Source organism: Panthera onca, chromosome A2 (assembly GCF_046562875.1).
Source record: "Panthera onca isolate mPanOnc1 chromosome A2, mPanOnc1 haplotype 2, whole genome shotgun sequence".
Taxonomy (NCBI): Eukaryota; Metazoa; Chordata; class Mammalia; order Carnivora; family Felidae; genus Panthera; species Panthera onca.
The window spans coordinates 76,279,713-76,299,678 of NC_138340.1; the positions used below are offsets into that span (position 1 = coordinate 76,279,713).

Here is a 19,966-nt window from a genome sequence, read left to right on the forward strand (position 1 = left end):
GCGAGCTATGTATGGCTGCTGAGGTGCGACTACTCAGAATCAGGATGTCCGACAAGTGCTAAATACAAACCAGATTTTGAAGGGCTTCCTATGGATAAAAGAATGCGAAAAATCTCATTAATAATTTTTATATTAATCACCTCTTTAAATGATAAAATTTGGGATAGAATGGGTTAAAGCCTATTCTTAAATTCAACTTCACCTTTTTCTTTTTCCTGTTTTAATATGGCAACTAGAAAACTTTCAGTTACATATGTGGCTCACCTTGGTGACACGCATCACATTTCCACTGGGCAGCACTGATCTAGAATTTCATTTGTGGTGAGTCATCTATTGTCCCAAGCTGCATAATGAGTTGCGCCCCAAATCTAGTAGCTTAACACAATCATTTCATTATATCTCTCCATTGCATGGGCCAGGAATTCAGGCGCAGGGTTGGGTGGGCAACTTCTCTGCACCAGGTGATGTGGACTGGGGTCACTCGGTGGTATCCACAAGGCAGCTGGGTGGTCTGGAGGGCCCAAGCAGCTTCATTTGCACATCTGTGCTTTGGCTGGAAGGCTGGGCTCCTCTGGGCTCCTCTCCCCTTCATCTCCATGTAGTCGCAAACATCTCCAAGTGTACTCCCAGAGAAGTCAAACTTCTTCTGGGACTGTTCAGGCTTCAAGAGCTAGTGTTCCACGTGGCAGGGAATGGAGGCTTCCGACCTCTTTAGGCTTCCTTCTGGAAACTGGCAGTGTCATTTCTCCTGTGTTCTGTTTGTTGACACAGTCACAAATTCCACTCACAGGGAAGGGTGAGGGACAGAGATTCCACCTCGTGATGGAAGCCATGTCAAGAACTTGTGTCCATTTTTAATCTAGCAAGTTAATCTAGGGCGGTGATTCTTTTTTTTTTTTCAATATATGAAGTTTATTGTCAAATTGGTTTCCATACAACACCCAGTGTTCATCCCAAAAGGTGCCCTCTTCAATACCCATCACCTACCCTCCCCTCCCTCCCACCCCTCATCAACCCTCGGTTTGTTCTCAGTTTTTAAGAGTCTCTTATGCTTTGGCTCTCTCCCACTATAACCTCCTTTTTTTTTTTTATCTTCCCCTCCCCCATGGGTTTCTGTTAAATTTCTCAGGATCAACATAAGAGTGAAAACATATGGTATCTGTCTTTCTCTGTATGGCTTATTTCACTTAGCATCACACTCTCCAGTTCCATCCATGTTGCTACAAAGGGCCATATTTGATTCTTTCTCATTGCCCTGTAGTATTCCATTGTGTATATAAACCACAATTTCTTTATCCATTCATCAGTTGATGGACATTTAGGCTCTTTCCATAATTTGGCTATTGTTGAGAGTGCTGCTATAAACATTGGGGTACAAGTGCCCCTATGCATCAGTACTCCTGTATCCCTTGGGTAAATTCCTAGCAGTGCTACTCCTGGGTTATAGGGTAGGTCTATTTTTAATTTTTTGAGGAACCTCCACACTGTTTTCCAGAGTGGCTGCACCAATTTGCATTCCCACCAACAGTGCGAGAGGGTTCCCGTTTCTCCACATCCTCTCCAGCATCTATAGTCTCCTGATTTGTTCATTTTGGCCACTCTGACTGGCGTGAGGTGATATCTGAGTGTGGTTTTGATTTGTATTTCCCTGATGAGGAGTGATGTTGAGCATCTTTTCGTGTGCCTGTTGGCCATCCGGATGTCTTCTTTAGAGAAGTGTCTATTCATGTTTTCTGCCCATTTCTTCACTGGGTTGTTTGTTTTTCGGGTGTGGAGTTTGGTGAGCTCTTTATAGATTTTGGATACTAGCCCTTTATCCGATATGTCATTTGCAAATATCTTTTCCCATTCCGTTGGTTGAAGGGAGGTGATTCTTATACTTTAGCTCACCTCAGAATCACCTAGAGAGGTGTTACAACACATTACCATTGGGTCCCACATCTAGAATTTCTGAATCGGTAGGTCTCAGGTAGAGCTCAAGAAGTTGCATTTTTTTAATGTTTTTATTCCTTTTTGAGAGAGAGGACGTGAGTGGGGGAGGGACAGAGAGAGAGGGACAGGGGATCCCAAGCAGGCTCCACGCTGACAGTAGAGAGCCCATGAGGGTCTTGAACTCACGAACCGTGAGATCATGACCTGAGCTGAAGTTGGACACTCAACCAACTGAGCCTGTGCCATGCAGGTGCCCCAAGAATTTGCATTATTAATAAGGTCCCAGTTGCTGCTGCTGCTAGTGATGGTCTGGGAATCACATCTGGAGCACCAGGAATCCATACGTCAATATGACCAACAAACAATCCCTGCCCACTCTGTCCCCTTTGCAATCTTCACCCTAAACCACCCCAATGCATCTCCATAGAGTATCATTATTTTCCTATTCTTCAGGGACAGAAGTAAAGCTTATACGATACCAGACACAGTTCTTATTGACTCAGAGAACAGGCGAGGATGTGCTTGTCACCATGCACGACTGGAGCAGGCAGGAACTAACTAGTGGATTGTAAATGTCAGACACGAGTGCCTTAAGTGGCAGCATTGCACAGGTGCAAATAACTCACTTACTGCATTTGCTACCTTTGGCTGCATAATACATTATTCTGAAACTTACTAGATTCAGACAACACACATTTATCATCTCATAGTTTCATGTCAGGAATCCAGGAACAGATAAACCAAGTAGTTCCGGCTCGGGATCTCTCATGAGACTCCACTCAACGCCAGCCAGGGCTGGCATCACCTCAAGACTCAAGTAGGAGAGGATCTGCTTCTGAGCTCATGCCAGGTCTACTGTCAGGTCTCGGAAGATCCACTTCCAAGCTTACTCATGTGGCTGTGAGAAAGTCTTGATTCTTTGCCACACGTGCTTCCATGACATGGCAGGTGGTTTCCTCCAGGGTGAAGGAATCCAAGAGACAGCAAGAAAGACAGAAAGAGTGCCCAGGATGGAAGCCATAGTCTTTTTATACCCTAACATTGGAAGCGATATCTCATTTCTCTGCCCTCTTTACTTCCTAACAAGTCAATAGTCCATAACAGGGGAGATGACACAGGGGCAGTAATATTAGGCAGGGACCATTAGAGGCCATCTTAGCTCTGCTGTCCGCGATATTAAAAGGAATTCGTAGAACCCAACAAAGTGGTAAGTTGAGTCCTGACTGTATCCTAAAGTTACACAATCAATCACAATCAATCTTGAAGTTACTTAGCACATTACCATATCCCCTTAAAAAGTGACTACATTTTTTAAATTTTATTTTAGAGAGAGAGAGAGTGCATGAGGGGGGAGAGAGGGGCAGAGGGAGAGAGAGAGAACCTTAAACAGACTCCATGCTCAGTGCAGAGTCCAACACGGGGCTTGATCTCACAACTCTGGGATCATGATGTGAGCTGAAATCAAGAGTTGGAGGCTCAACTGACTGAGTCATTCAGGTGCCCCCAAAAGTGATATTTTTTTAATTTAAATCCAAGTTAGTTAACATATAGTGTAATAATGATTTCAGGAATAGAATTTAGTGATTCATCACTGACATATAACACCCAGTGCTCATCCGGAAAAGTGCCCTCCTTCATGCCCCTTGCCCATTTAGCCCACCCCCCCACCCAACACCTCGACAGCAACCCTCAGTTTGTTCTCTGTATTCAAGAGTCTCTTACGGTTTGTCTCACTGTCTGTTTTTATCTTATTTTTTATTCCCTTCCCCTATGTTCATCTGTTGTGTTTCTTAAATTCCACATAGGAGTGAAATCATATATTTGTTTTTCTCTGACTGACTTCTTCTGCTTAGCCTAACACAGTCTAGTTTCATCCACATGATTGCACATGGCAAGATTTCATTCCTTTTGATGGCCAAGTAATATTCCATTGTATGTATATACCACATCTTTATCCATTCATCAGTTGATGGACATTTGTGCTCTTTTGGCTATAGTTGATAGTGTTGCCAAAAACATTGGGGTGCCTGTGCTCCTTCGAATCAGCACTTGCTGGGTCTATTTTTAACTTTTTGAGGACCCTTCATACTGTTTTCCAGAGTGGCTGCACCACTTTGCATTCCCACCAGCAGTGTAAAAGTGTTCCTCTTTCTTTGCATCCTCAACAACATCTGTAGTTGCCTGAGTTGTTAATTTTAGCCATTCTGACCAGTGTGAGGTGGTATCTGAGTGTGGTTTGGATTTGTATTTCCCTGATGATGAGTGATGTGGAGCATCTTTTCATGTGTCTGTTGGCCATCTGGGTGTCTTCTTTGGAGGAGTGTCTATTCATATCTTTTGCAATTTCTTCACTGGATTATTTGTTTTTTGGGTGTTGAGTTTGATAAGTTCTTTATACGTTTTGGATACTAACCCTTTATCTGATATGTCTTTTGCAAATATTTCTCCCATTCTGTCGGGTGCCTTTTAGTTTTGCTGATTGTTTCCTTCACTGATTGCATGTAAGTGCACCGCTATTTATCTTGTTCTGTGACAGCAGGATTATAAAATGGTTCTCCTATAGTATTTTAAAGTATTATTAATAATTATAGAATAATAATGACAATTTCTTATAGGCAAAAAGAGGAATAAGCATCCATTTAGTTACTGACTTAATGACACAAAGTATGAGATTAACATTGACCAATAGCATCTAAGCTTCTAAAATTTATTTTTATATGAATCAACATTTTAGGTCTATTTTTAAATTATTTGCACAAAGTTGCCCCTGGATTAGGAGAGTAAGTAATATTATCCTGAGTATGGGATGTCAGGCACTATGCCATTATTTAACACATGTTGCTATCTTGCTTCAGCTTTACCAAAACCCTATAGCATAGGACAGTGGGGATCAGAGATTATAAATACCTCATCCATGATTCCATAGTTACTAAAAAGTTTTGAATCCACATGCCCAGATTATTCCAAAACTCTTTTGTGTAAACTATGCTGCCTTGTCAGCCATAAGGGTTTGGTTATATGAGTCAGTAAATTTAATATCAAAGGTAACATTGTTATAAACAAATCACAAGGGCATGTCAATTTCTTTAAAAAAATTTTTTTTAACATTTATTTATTTTTGAGAGAGAGAGGGAGAGAAAGTCAGAGCATGGGCCAGGGAGGGACGGAGAGGGAGGGAGATTCAGAATCCCAAGCAGGCTCCAAGCTCTGAGCTGTCAGCACAGAGCTCAACGCAGGGCTCGAAATCACGAACCGTGAGCTCATGACCTGAGCTGAAGTTGGACACTCAACCTACTGAGCCACCCAGCCACCCCAGAGCATGTCAATTCCTATATCAGTTAAGTATCAGTTAACGCAATAAAAATAACAAAGACGACCCACTTGGATTCTACTTATCTCAATCCAAGTTGGTTGTCTTGGTTATTTTTATTGATTTTAACTGATACCAGAATTGATTTTCATTATATAACACTACTTGGTCATAAAGGGTGCCTTGAACAAGGTTAAGAATAGTCTCACATTCTCAAAGGTTTGGGCTGTAATATAGTCTGCCAGCATGCTTAGACTAAGTCCAGATGCTTTCCACCTTTTCCAATTTCTTTTTCTGCTTAACAGATCCATGTCTGGAATGATATGGGAGGCATTCTGTTTCCTGAGTCCCTACTAAGTCTTAGTCAGAATCAAACCATATTAATGCTCGATTAATCCTGAAAGGACTTCCTCTAAGTCATTTGACTAAGCTGGTTCTTTCCTCTAAATACCATGGCCAGCAGCCATAGCTTTACTGTCTATCAGTCATTTTCAAGAGGCATGTATCTCAGGTTGAGCATCAGTTGAATAAGTTAAGTCTCCTACAATCCATATCTTCAGGTTCTCTGGACCTTGAGTAGATAGTTTGGAGACGGAGGGAAATAACATTCTAAGATCAAAGCCCAGCAAGAGCAAATGCAAAGAGAACAGCCTGGATTACTGCATAGGGAAAGGCAATAGTTGTGCTTAGCAGAAGTATCTCCTGAAAAAGGGGTAGGAGTTGAGTGTCGAAAGGATTTTGGGGGTCAACTTGTGTAGAGCTATGGAAATTGAATATATTCTATAGTTAATGGAGAACAGATCGTCGTTCTCTCAGAAGAGAAGAAACTGTCAATCTTCTACCTTTTCATGGAAAAACAATTTTGGTGATAATTAAGAGCAGAGCATTGAAACATTTGGAATCATGGTAGCAGTCATTCATTTGAAACTATTTTGTCACAATGGTAAAAAGCTGATTACAAAGCAAGTGACGAGGAATATTTAATGGATAACTCCACCTATGAAGCACACCATATCCAGGCAACAGACAGTAGTTAAAGCAACAAAAATTTCGTTATAAAGAACTAACTCAGAATTGTCTATCTCTGAGTAATTTTGAATAAAGTGTACCCGGAATACATGATGGGGTATAAAACAGACCACTATTACTAGAAGGAAGAAGAAGCTCTTGATTTGAGCTCTATAGTCTTGATGGGCCCACATGTCAGGCCAGAGAGCTTTTGTCTGTTGGAGAATGACGCCCATCTGTATCAGGAAGAGGACCCCAACCGTTGTGATCATGATAACAATCATAGAGTAGTTCAAGATAATGAATTCTCTGCGGTTGATATCTTTGTAGAACTCAAAGCATCGTCGTTGTTTTGAGTAACTTGGATTTATGCCATATTGTAAAAATAATATTGGCAAAAAAATGAGGCCGCTCACGGTCCAAATAACAATGCTTAAAACTACCGCATGGCACTTTTGCAACTGTTGCATTTGGAGTTTCTTAAAATAGATGAGCAATCGGAGTATGACAATGGCCACGTAGAAAAAAAAGGTGACGTACATATGACCATATAATATGCTGCTGACCAATCGGCAGAGAAAGGTTCCAAACTCCCAGACCTCTAAGATATAATAGCTGAGGCGGAATGGAAGGCTGACCAGGAGGACTGAGTGCAGCACTATGATATTGACAACGATCATGGCAATCATTGATTGGCTTTTCCTTTTGAACATCATACGTGACATCAATACTGTTCCAGTAGTGCCTCCGAGCAAAACCACGCCATAGAGTGTTATCAGAATCACCCTGCATTGCCCCTTGCAGTGGCCTTGGTCTGTGTTTGAGGCATTTGGCAGGGTGGTCGTGCTGATGGGCTCCATGTCTCACCACAAAATGCTCCGAAGATCATAAACCCCTAAATCAAAAGTTTTGCAAAATTATAATGGATATAGTAAAACTACACAGCAACTGCACTTTAATAGTATTGAGTTTTGCAATCCCAGCCGATTATTTACAACCCTCAAGCTGTCTACCCAAAATGGAGTCACTTAAGACTCCACTTAATTACCCAGACATACTGAAGAGACACGCTGAAGCTAAATCACAAAAATAAGTTTGCTTGAATATAAAATTCCTAACCGTACACACAGGTGTTCTATTCACAGGTATATCTAAGCTCACATACCACGGCTGGGATTACTATGAGACATGTTAGCCGCTGGCATAAAATTTAAGGAAGAGCCAAAAACTCAGTAATCAAAATAAACAATACTTCAATGCAATTAAAAAAAAACCCTCAAAATCAATGCAAAAATTCATGATGAACAGGATAACAAAAATTTAAACAGAGGCAGAGTCAGTATATACACAGTACATGCTCATATCAGATCTACAAGGGCCGTTCCTTCTATCGTCAGGATCCAGTTTGAGATAACGTAGAGAAGATCAGATCAATTGTGTGCAATTATTGTAAGAAGAGGCATCAGACAACATTTTAATATATTTCTGTTAGGGGCGCCTGGCTGCCTCAGTCAGTAGAGCATGCGACTCTCTTCTTCAGGGTCGTGAGTCTGAGCCCATGTTAGGCATAGAGCCATCTTTAAAAAACAAATAACTAATTTATAAAATATTTTCTGCAAATTGCTTTTGAGCAGGGAGCAGCATCGACTGTGCATATGCCCTGCGCTCTCTCCTTCTTGCCAACCTTGAATCTTTTCCTCATGTAAAGTTGGGGTTGGTGGGCGAGTTCTGTTTAGTTTTTATTTAAGTTTTTCAGGGATGGATGTGTAAGAAGCAGGGACAGCGTAGCAATCTGCCACCCTGCAGGTAAGTGCCAACTCTTGTCACTGAGTCACTGTGGTGTGTGCATGAGTCACCCGGCTCCATGGAGCTCTGGCTGTAAAATGGGAAAATCATACAGCCTACGTTAGAAGATGACTGGGAAATTAAATGAGTTAGTGTGCTTGAGACGGCTTTATAAGTACAGCAAAAAAGCCATATAGAAGTTATGATTCTCATCACGAAACAACAGAAACGAAAGGACATTTGCCTCTTTCTCCTTACCCTACACCTAGGCAGATATACAGTTGTATGACATAAAATTGTTGTGGCATCTGTAAGTATTTAATGAATATCTCAATAAAAAATTTTTAAAAATCCCTTTTGGCCCACCAACTTCCTGCTGAAAAAAATTTTAAATAAAAATAAATAAATAACGTTTTTAAACCTTTGATTGGATCCAGGCATCAACGGATCAGACTTCCCTGTCCAGAAGGATCTGTGTCCTTTTTCCTCATATGTCTCCTGCCCAGCTGGCCAGAGCAGTGTTTGAGCCTTTGTATCTGCGTGAGAAGTTATTCTACAGTGAATGTCTAAATATCTTAGAATTTTTCTTCTGCTACTCCAGAATCTCCTTGTAGGGAATAAGTAAATTTTTTTGTTTCCGAAGCATTATATTGGACCTGGCATATTTAATATGATCAAGTAAGATTTTATTATAACTCAAAAACATAATTAGAACTTGCATAATAACCTAAGTTTTATGTGCTGAAATATGCATTTTAACAAAGTGCATGTATTTAAAATATACAATGTTTATATGTTTTTTGGGTGAAACAGAATAGTTTTATATGATTTGTGAACAAATATGATACTAATTTACCTTTCAAATTTTGGCAGTCCTCAAGTCGAAGAAGACAAAATGCAAGTTTGAAATTATTTTAAAGCGATAAAAACCTAAATTATTTACCAGTTCCACAGTCTAAGTGGACACTGCTCTCAAGGCAGTATGACATTTGCAAACAGCGTGAACTGTCACTTACTAGCTGCCTCATCACGGGACAAACGTTTAGCCCTAAAGTTGTCTCTTCAGCTGTAAATATGGGAAGGAGAAGATCGATTCTGTAAGAAGTAAGTTAGAGTGTGTCTATAAAGAACCCAACGGATTCCCTGACATAGAATTGGTCATCAAAGTGCCAATGTCATTTTCCCTCCATAACGCACACAAAGATATTTCATAAACACAAGATCCCATTCATTTGCAGTTACTTCTCAGAACTGACCCACAAAAAATGCATGGGGATTATGTTCCACTGCTTTCCTTCCCCCCCACCGCCCACCGCCCCAGGACTTTATGGCACTGCCCACCCCCAACATGATCCTTTAACAGCTTATAATTTCTAGTTATTTCTTTGTTTGTTTTCTATGCAGAAACAAATGAGTACCCAGACTACTTACTTGTTCTTTTCCTCTTATGATTTGTTTCTGGTGGAGGAGTCAGGCCACCCTGGTCATGTGTTGGTGACCTACATCTACAGTAAGAACCGTTTGCTTGAATCCAGACTCCAGTAATGGCACAGTCAAGAGGAATCTTGGGATGGATGGTGGATGATGAACGCGCTTTAGACTGACAGCCTCTGAAGTCTGGAACAGTCAAGATGGAGGGCCCAGATAAACTGCCTGGGCCACAAACGGATGTTTGTCTCTCCAGCTCGTGGTTAAACAGATAAAAAAAAAAAAAAAAAAGGATTCCTATAAGTGAAGACTTTCATTTTTACTATTAGTGATGTATTTGCGGAAATTTTTCTTAGTAACCTGAAAAACTTAAAGAGTTTTCTTTTTTTCAAATGTTCCTTGTTATCATTCTTATATGTTTTACACTGTGACCTCGTGGACTACTTTCTCTGAGACTTTCATGTTCTCAACCGTATGCTCAAAATACAGCTCTGTGTTTCAATTTTCAGAGACTCCCTTCTCTCATTAACTGCATTTGGACATATGGTTCTTTCGAAGCTCAGACCTCTGGCGCTCTAACTGCTACAAGAGGGCTCATTTCGTTTTTCTCAAAAGTCTTTCCTTTTCTTACCTCAACCTCACTTCCTAATTTCATAGGCATCTCAAGCTGTGTTAAGTCCTCAAAGAATAATTTTAAGGAAGCATTGGATTTAGGACAGGTAAAGAGGCAAAGACTAACATGTCTTCTAGCAGTAGGCAAACCCAACCCCAAGTCATATTACTGTTCGGCTACAGGAATTCAGAAGGATACATAATATCACCCATATGGCATGTTCAGGTCAGCCTGCATTTCAATAACGGATAAAATTCTCATTTACTTTGGAAAAATGAATGTCATCCCCCACCTGCTCCATTTGCTAATGATCATGCAGCAATGCTTGTGGCCACAGAGATATAAGACAGCAGAATCTAAAGGCACTAGACCCATATGCTTAATTGTTTCAGGAAAAAAAAACGAAACACCCCCTAGTAGAAGATGAGATTGCCAACTCTTATTACCAAAAGCAAATTTATACCAACTCAACTCCACTGGAAAATTTTCACATAGAACCAACATTTCAACCGGTTTTAAACACCTCTCCTTAAATCAAAGTAATTCAAAAATACAAATCTAGTTTGTATGCCTAGATTGATCTGGCAGGCCTCATTTTTTAGATAAAATGTGTTCCCAGAATGGGTAGGATAAAGGATGTTCCCATAGAAACTGTGCTATATTTAGAGGTTGCTTGTCTGCTGAAGGACTAACTGGGAGATGAGTTAGGTGTGACCAACAATGCAGGCAAAAATAAATTCAGTTATAATTTGAAACTATGGCCAGCCCACAAATTAAGTGTTCACATTGACGATGTAAGGATTTCAAAGTATTAAGATGTGTGTATATTGTATTTACACCACTGTGCAGACCATGTTTTTTCCCATTATACCTAGAATTCAGCTCTGCTTTCCTTGAACGGTGCCCAGATTTTCAAGAAAAATAACAAAACCTTAATATGAGAGCTTAGCAATCACCTCGTCCTAGTCCTCAAGAGTACAAACAATTATCTTCATTAACAGATGAAGCCGCCACAATGCAGAGAGTTTATAAAATCACCACAGGCCGCCACAGGACCACTTAGGGAGTAGCCAAGGGTAACAACCACAACCTCATTCCAAGCCTTCATACCCACAACACCACATTGTATGATGGTGAACTTGAGATACTTTCGGAGAGCGCCTTTCATAATCTATGGTTTCAGGTTCCATCTTCTTCCTTGCAATATCTGGAATCTTGTTTTTGGATTGAACCTCTGTGCTTAAATAAAAGTATATTTTAAAATTCTAGGAAGTTAAAATTCTTCTTTAAATGTAGTTCTTTGCCCCCAAATAAACTGCTAAAGTAAGGCATTAACCTTGGTGATTATCCTAAGTCAGTTTGCAGAAGTCTATCTGTCCTGCGCAAGAGGGGCTCCAAAGTCGATGCTGCTGGAAATGCCGCCATCTTGCCCACTCTTCCCCCTCCATGGAAGATGCCATCTTAGAAAGCCATTGGTGGGTAATCCCTGCTCCTGGAATGATGTGGTCGGGGTCGCTGGTCATTCTATGGTTGGTTGTTAAATTGCTACTATGAAATATCCGTAGGAAAGTGGTAACAAAATCTGCAACTGCTAATTCCCAAACCTGTTTATATTCATAAGTTATTAACCAAGACCCCGAAGTGCCAGGCATGATGCCCTGTTTGACCCCAAACACCCAGAGGCTAGGCCCACCTATATACTGGAGGCAGCACCTGGGACTTGGACCTCTCCCAACCCTGGGCATCTGTGTTCTCGGTCCTTCTCCTTATCTCTGTCAGGTGCAACATAACTTTCTTCCATGGAGGCATGGGATTTGAAACCAGAGGGTCCAGACAGAGCATCCCATCCCACCCCTCCATTTCACAGATGGAAAGGTGTTGGAGGCCCAGGCAGGCCATTCTGTTCCTCTCACTTTTCCCCCTGTAGAAGGTGACCCAGGGCAGCATTTCTGTGACTGAGGAGCATCAAACAGCATGTTGCAAGAAACATTTTTTAAAAATATTCTCTGGCATTTATTTCTAGTATAGCTATCATCTCAAATAATGAAACCAAAGTTGGCACACAAAAGTCCTGGATGTTGAGAGCCATGCATATTAGTATTCAAATATGTATAAATGTAGACTTTGTCCTGGCAGACTGTTCTCTACACTTGATAAAAGGATAAATGATTTTAAATATAGCAAGAAAGATGGAGATTAGACATTAAGAAAAAAAAAAAAAAAAACCCTAACGAAAGCAGAGATTTATGCTGGCCTTCCATTAACATGCTCAACCTTGACTTATAGACCACACCATGGATTTGTTTTTGCCCCTTGAGCCCACCCAGGTCTTTGTGCACTGTGCCCTTTTGCATCTGTGAGTTCCTCTGCCTGGTGTGATTTTTTTACTTCCACAGGGCAGGCTGCCTCTCATTCAGTTCTCAGGATTGATGTCACCTCTTCGAGAAAGCTGTATGTGACTGCCACAGTGCTAGGCAAATTCTAGGGACTACCACATGCCCTGTTTGAATCCTTTGCATATGATTTCCCACCAGATATTTTTATTGCTTAATTGAGCATCATAGTTTTCCTGTCTGAGAGGATATACTCCTTCCAGTGTCTCAGTGTACTTAGATTTGGACCTTTAGATTGAACAGGGCACCCTGACTGGCTTTTCAAAGTCTTGGGCAATGATTGTTAACAGGTAGGAGAATTAAAAGGTGCTGATTTGTTTGCCACTTTCTTAAAGATGTATTTCACCAGACCCTACCTGGATAGCTTCTTGTTCCTTCCCGGTGCCCAGAACAGTGCCTCGCACAGACACATTGAATGAATTCAACATTTGTTGAATGTATAAAATACGTGATTTTCTAAGAGTGGCTGGGAAGAATCCTTTTGAAGATAATTATCCAATCATTTAAAAAAATTTTTTTTAATGTTTATTTATTATTGAGAGAGAGAGAGACACAGAATGTGAGCAGGGGAGGGGCAGAGAGAGGGGGAGACACAGAATCCGAAGCAGGCTCCAGGCTCTGAGCTGTCAACACAGAGCCTGATGCGGGGCTCGAACCCACGAACCATGAGATCATGACCTGAGCCAAAGTCAGTGGCTAACCAACTAAGCCACCCAGGTGCCCCTATCCGATCATTTTTAATTTGCACAAGAGTTCTGGGACCAAGGCAGAACGTGATAGCTGGAATTGACCTAAAAGAGGCTCTACTAAATCCAAGTAGATCATTTCACAGAAGAAGAAACTGAGGCCAGGAAGGCAGTCTGAGTGGAAGCCACACATGCCCTATCCCTCCTCCTTTGCTGATCTGCTCTGCTGCCCTGGACCATCGTCCATGCCACTACAACTGGAGGTTCCGCCATATTCCAAGAGTCTTGTCTCTTTTTAGGTGACTGTGTCTCTTAACACTTTGGAAGTGTTCCAGAGCATGAAGACATTCAATTGAGAATGAGGAAACATTACATCCAACATACATTTTTCCTATCATCTTCTTAGCTTCAGATCTCCAAATGCTCCGTGTGGGTCATCTCTTGTGCTGATCAAATTTCAGTATAGAAAAAGCCAGTGACTTCTTCAGAAGTTCTTTCCACTGTGGTTTAATTTTTTTCTCTGCTTCATTCTACTCCTTTATGACAGGAACATACTGTTCCCTCAGAGCAGGGAAAAGGAACGGGAGGTTGTACAACCACACAACAGATGCTACGGAAGAATCAGACATAATGCAGGTCACTAGGTTAAGTTCAGCTGCTTTCTGAAATGATGATTATCTGAGTATTTCAACATCTAGAGGTCATTTCAGTCAGGATGTGGCTAACAGTGTATTTGATTACTGTGTCAAGAAGGACTTGGTAAGAGTTCACAGAAAGGATCTTCTTCAGGTATAATAATATCCAGAAAGTGTGCTAGGAAAAACACATGTGCCTGTCACTGTAGCGCTTTAAAAATGAGCCTTCTGGGGGCGCCTGAGAGGCTCAGTCAGTTGAGCGGCTGACGTCAGCTCAGGTCATGATCTCACGGTTCATGGGTTCGAGCCCCGAGTCGGGCTCTGTGCCAACGGCTCAGAGCTTGGAGCCTGCTTTGGATTCTGTGTCTCCCTCTCTCTCTCTGCCCCTCCCCCACTCATTCTCTCTCTCTCTCTCTCTCTCTCTCTCTCTCTCTCTCTCAAAAATAAATAAACATTAAAACATTTTTTTGAATGAAACTTTTAGGGCAATGTCTCTCAAATGTTATTGTGCTTGTAAATCACCTGGAGATCTTGTTAAGGATGCAGATTTTGATTTAGCAGGCCTGGGGTGGGCCCTGAATGTCTGAATTTCTAACTCGCACCCAGATGATGCCCACGCTGCAGGCCCACGGACCACATTTTGTGTAGCAAGATTCTCTACTGCGTTGTCCAATATAGTAGCCAACAGCCACACATGGCTCTTTTTGTTAGATTAAATTAAACTTAACCATTCACTTCCTCAGTCACATTCACTAACCACATTTCAAGTGCATAATTATAGAAGGCTCTATTGGACAGATGTACTAAAGAAAGCACAACTTATTAAATAATTCCTACTCCCCATGAGCTCACCTCCTCTCTTTCCCAGATAGCTTCATTTGGACAATAGCAAGCATTGGTTGGATAAGCAGGTATGTTTGGAACTTGAGGAGATGGGATAGAAAAACACCAGAGAGAAGGATGCTTGAGGAATCTGAAGAATAAAGGAATTTCAAGAAAGGTGTGCTCGACAGAGTCAAATGTTGCCAAGAGGACAAATAAGCTAAGATTTGAAAACTGTCCATTGACCGTGAAGTGGCCGAAAGAGCAAGAGGGCAGTAGTTGGTGGAATATAGGATCAGATGAGGGTTTTTAAAGATGAAAGCTGTTTGCTATTTCAAATTTATAAAATTTGAAAATTGCAGTCTTGGGTCATAAAGAAGACTGGCCTTGGAGATGCAGTAAAACCTTGGATTGCGAGTAACGGGCTCTGCGAGTGTTCCACAAGACGAGCAAGCATTTCTAATAAATTTTAACTTGATAAACGAGCGATGTCTTGCAATATGAGTCGTATGTGATGCAGGATGTCACGTGGTCACAACCGAGCCAATGGTTCCTGAAATTCACTTTGATACGTAAATGCTTTGGATGATAGGCCTGTTTCAGGAATGAATTGTGCTTGCAAACCAAGGTTTTACTTGTCTATTGGTTTTGGATTTTCGAGGCAAAATGGGTCCTATGGTGACCTGGTTCACACTTCATTATTCAAAGAAGTCAAATAGATACCATCAACCATTAAAGATTTCAGAGTCTCCGAGTCTGAGAGGCACCTCTCAAGACTTCATAGAAATTTCACATTTCTTTGGCTAAGTTAAAAAAAATAGTGATTTTGTCTATTTTACCAGGGACAACGGAACCCTTCGCTCTTCGCTCTTTTGTGAGCTCTAGTTAGAATGAGGAGCAATTTCACTAATCACTTTTCAACTCAAAATCTCACCAGACCCTTAACAATAAACTCTCTTCAAGGAGAGGCCAAGCCCCAAGGGATTTGGCTGATCAAAATCTGACACCTTGGTCAGAGTGTGAAAAGCAGGTTTAATTAGGTGCACAGGCCAGCCTCTTTTTCAAGGAAAGAAGACGTTGAATTACAGCAATTACCCTGTTATTAGTAAGTTTTGAAAAGAATATAAAAGCTTATAGGAGGTGGTGATGATTACATCTTGCCGTTGCGCCAGCAGGAAAGCCCGTTCAAGAAGAACGGACACCAGGGCGCAGACAAGGCTTAATTTCCCTGGGGCAGTGTAACACCTCCAACACCCTCAGAGTATTGCCTTCTGGATGGCTCCAAATTGCTAATAGACTGTTGTGTCATCATGTGATGTGGAGGGAAAGGGGAGCTGGCACAGTCCTTGAATTGGACACCTGGGACGAGCAAGACAACAGCAGTTCAGACTCAGATTAGCCACATGCATTCTGGGGCAAGCAATAGAATCTTTGAGTCTCTTCATTTTTAAAATAGGCAGCAAATACTTTTTTGGCCCTCCTAAGAGGGCTGTTTTTGTTTTGTTTTGTTTTTAAGAGGAACCCGATGCAAAATGGACACCTACATCAAAAACACCTTGATTTCTTAATTTGGCCAGTGCCACCTCGCTCAGGTTCCAAGCATCCTCAGTGTTTATGGCTAAGGCTTTTCTTTTAAGGTATTAAAAAATGTCTGAGGGGCACCTGGGTGGCTCAGTCAGTTGAGCGTCCCACTTCAGCTCAGGTCATGATCTCACGGTCCGTGGGTTTGAGCCCCGCATCGGGCTCTGTGCTGACAGCTCGGAGCCTGGAGCCTGCTTTGGATTCTATGTCTCCCTCTCTCTCTGCCCCTTCCCCACTCACGCTGTCTCTCTCTATCAAAAAATGGATAAACGCTAAAAAAAAAAATAAATATAAAAAATGTCTGAGTTTCTGATGATTCACGATTTTAGTCATGTGGACATCGGCTCAGTGGGGACTTAGGGACATCATAATTAATTTTTGGCTTCATTCTGGGCACTGGGGAAAAAAATTGAGCCAAGAGAAGATGAGGCTGAGGGAATGGATGGACTCCACCCAACGAGTCTGCCTCATGAGGACAGCTGGCCAGTCCAATGGCATGCTCTGAGGAAGTGGCAGGTTCTGGCAGGTTCAATGTGGTGTGAAGGGCAAAAAGGCAGGAGGAATTCGGGTGGTGGATGTAGCCCAAATCCAGGCAAGTGGAGGTGCTGAGCCTGGGATTATGCTCATTCGTGCATGAATGGGCCCAGTGAGAAGGAGCCAGAGAGTAAGTCAGAGCTTTGAGCTTCAACCCACATCAGAGTCAGCTGGGCAGCTCATTAACACGACACTTCCTGATACCGTGTGGGTGGAACAGAGCATCCACACTCGCAGCAAACCACCTGACTATCCTGATTCAATCACCCAGAGGGCCACCCCTAAGGATAGTGAAATGGGGCCTCCTCCTTCCGTGGTAGGGTAGCGCACAAAAGGGCTACAGTTTGCCTCAGGGTCATAGCCCTGGAAAGGAAGCTCATGTTCTGATGATGAAACGCCTGCAGAGTCCCATCCTTATGAGCGACACCACACCAATAGGTAGGAAATGTCTAACTCAGGGGGTAGTCAAATGTGGTCACTGCACACACATCGACAAAGCATCCTGCCACATCTCCTGCCCTGATTATGGGCTGAGAGATGTGATCTTAAAGGCAGAGCTCACAGGCATAGCCAAGTCCACGATGTGGGATACATCATACCTAGATTAGCTTCAGTAGGTGTTTATAATCCTGGCCCCCACGTCCAATCGCTGGGCACAGATGTCTGACTATACTACCAGGTCACTTGCCCAAACCCTGGCTGCCAGAGGGCTAGAGGGTCTGGCCATTTATCTTTTTTAGTCAGGGGCTGACCCAGCTTCCCTTCAAAGGTCTATTACCAGGACGCTCCATTACTTCTGAGTAACTTAAGTTAAATACAAAACACATAACACAGAGTTAAACAATCCTATCGCAGGAATTAGTTGCTTCTCCTTCAGAGATAGCCTGGTGTTGGAGAAAGAGCATGAACTTAGGCATCAGACATCAGTCACACACACACACACACACACACACACACACACACACACGCACATGCATGAGTGTGCGTGCACAGCATAACAAAAGTTGTTCAGCTATGACTGGTCCTTCTTGACCTGATAGAACCTCAAGGGTCAGTTAGAGGTAGAGAAAGTGGAGAAAAGAAATGTAAATATCAATCAAATTTCCAAGAGCTGAAAGAAAGTAGGAGTCACAGTGTTTCTCTAGAGGACGAAATGATATTTTTCTTGTTTCTCTGTAAACAAATTGATCTGGTGCCTAAAACCTTTCCTGGCCAGGAAATAGGTTCCCTTTCTTATCCGCAATTTCTATCCCAAACTAGAACTGTCGTGAGCTCAAATGTTTTAGAGAAGTGTCATTTTGCCCCCAAATCAGATCCCCTTCATGCCCATTTCCACCCATCCGAGGTCCAGACGTGAATGTGGGTTGACACTCAGCTCTGACACTGAGATAAGGCTCAGTATCCTTAGGATCCCCTCGCTTATGAAGAAAAGAGGCCGTACTAAATCTGTGTGGCGTAGCCCAAATCAGGCTGCAGACCAGTAAGATATCAAAATTCTCTGCAGCCCTTACTGTGCTTTTGGCTTCAGATGGGATGGGATATTAACAACCATCTCTTGGGGGGCAGGGCACATGTGGGCGGGGGCCTTACGACTAGCTGATTAGCACACATGGACTGTTCAGGAAACGATGTAAAACAAGCCTCTGTTTAGACAGTGACCTCCATGAATCCCTAGAGAGATTGATAAGTAGCAGCTTTAATTTTCTTTCGAATTGTCTTTAATTTTCCTAAAAGAGGGGGAAGGGGTTTGTTCTCAACTGTTGGGTTGGTGCCATGGCCACCCTCTCCATGGGGGACTTCTTCACACCATTGTCTTGCCCATTTACCCCCCCACTGCCTCACCCAGAGCCTCTCCCTCCAGGATTTCTCCTTTTATTTCCCTTGCTCATCGCCCTCTGCTGTCACACATGGAAGGCCTGTCTGGTTCTCCCCCAGAGGGAATTGTGTGGTTGCAGGAGTGGCTGAAGGAAAGAAAGCAGGCCTTCCTTCTCGATTCGGAGTCGAGCATCTCCAAGACAATCGGACCATTACACATCTAAGACCATTTCACACCACCTCTTAGCACAGCCTCCGTCTCTGTTCTGCACCTGGGTGTGTGTCACTACAGTCCTCCTTCTGTCATCCTGACTCAGATCTTCCAGGTCCTGGGGCACCTGGGTGGCTCAGTGGGTTAAGCGTCTGACTTTGGCTCAGGTCGTGATCTCATGGTTCGTGGGGTAGAGCCCCACATCGGGCTGTGTGCTGATGGCTCAGAGCCTGGAGCCTGCTTCGGATTGTGTCTTCCTCTCTCTCTGCCCCTTCCCCGCTTGCACTCTGTTGCTCTCTCAAAAATAAATAAACATTAACAACAAAAAAAAGATCTCGCAAGCCCTGTCTGTCCTGCCACATCCCTAGTGTGCACCCACAACATGAGGGAGAGGAAAACCTGGAAAGGCCCAAGTAGGAGTGAACCAGGCAGGAAGCCAGCTCCAGGCACTAAAAATATGCCTTGCCATGTGCCCCAATGTTTAGGAAAAGCAGACCAGAGCAATAGGCTAGCATCCATGCATGGGGTCCACTTGGGCTAAAACACGCTGAAAATTACATAAGAAGTAATTTACTAATTATGATAGGTAAAGTAAGTACTCTAGTTTGCAAGGACTTGCTTTTTAAAATTTTCTTAATATTTTTATTTATTTTTGAGAGAGAGAAAGAGTGCGAGTGGTGGAGGGGCAGAGAGAGGGGGAGACACAGAATCTGAAGCAGGCCCCAGGCTCTGAGCTGTCAGCACAGAGCCCAACGCGGGTTTCGAACCCACAAGTCGTGAGATCATGACCTGAGCCGAAGTTGGACGCTTAAGCGACCGAGCCACCCAGGTGCCCCGGGACTTGCATTTTTTTTTAATATATATATAACCAGTATGTCCCACTCCACAATTCAGGTTTACAAAACATTATCATATTGTTTTCAATGTTCAAACTACGATGATGAAGCCGCAAATACTCACGTTGTTGGAAATACAGATTTTATTCTGAAGCCCCACCCCAGGCCATTTAGAGAGTCTCAAGAGTAGCTTATACTCCTATATTTAGTCAGTCCTCCTTGGTGCTTGCCTGCTGCCACCATCTGTCCAGGGAGCACGACACCAGCTGTCCCCATCACTGCTGATCTCTACGACTGCTCATTTCTGGACACATATGCAGGTGCAACCCTCTGCAGGTGTGCTGTGGTGGCCGAGATCCAGCGTGTCATAAACCTCC

At 42.6% G+C, this 19,966-nt stretch overlaps 1 pseudogene across 3 annotated transcripts; it reads right to left on the reverse strand.

The window, feature by feature from the left end:
* Nucleotides 1-2,049: 2,049 nt before the first annotated feature.
* LOC132679069 (putative G-protein coupled receptor 141 pseudogene) lies at nucleotides 2,050-9,669 on the reverse strand (annotated as a pseudogene). Of its 3 annotated transcripts, XR_013554037.2 has the most exons (3): nucleotides 9,467-9,669; nucleotides 8,457-8,571; nucleotides 2,050-7,145 (listed from the first exon to the last, which is right to left on the reverse strand). The product of XR_013554037.2 is annotated as a putative G-protein coupled receptor 141 pseudogene, transcript variant X3 (transcript). The 3 variants fall into 3 exon arrangements; XR_013554036.2 differs by lacking the exon at nucleotides 8,457-8,571; XR_014137288.1 differs by lacking the exon at nucleotides 9,467-9,669 and having other exon boundaries at nucleotides 8,457-8,603.
* Between the last annotated feature and the right edge of the window lie 10,297 nt (nucleotides 9,670-19,966).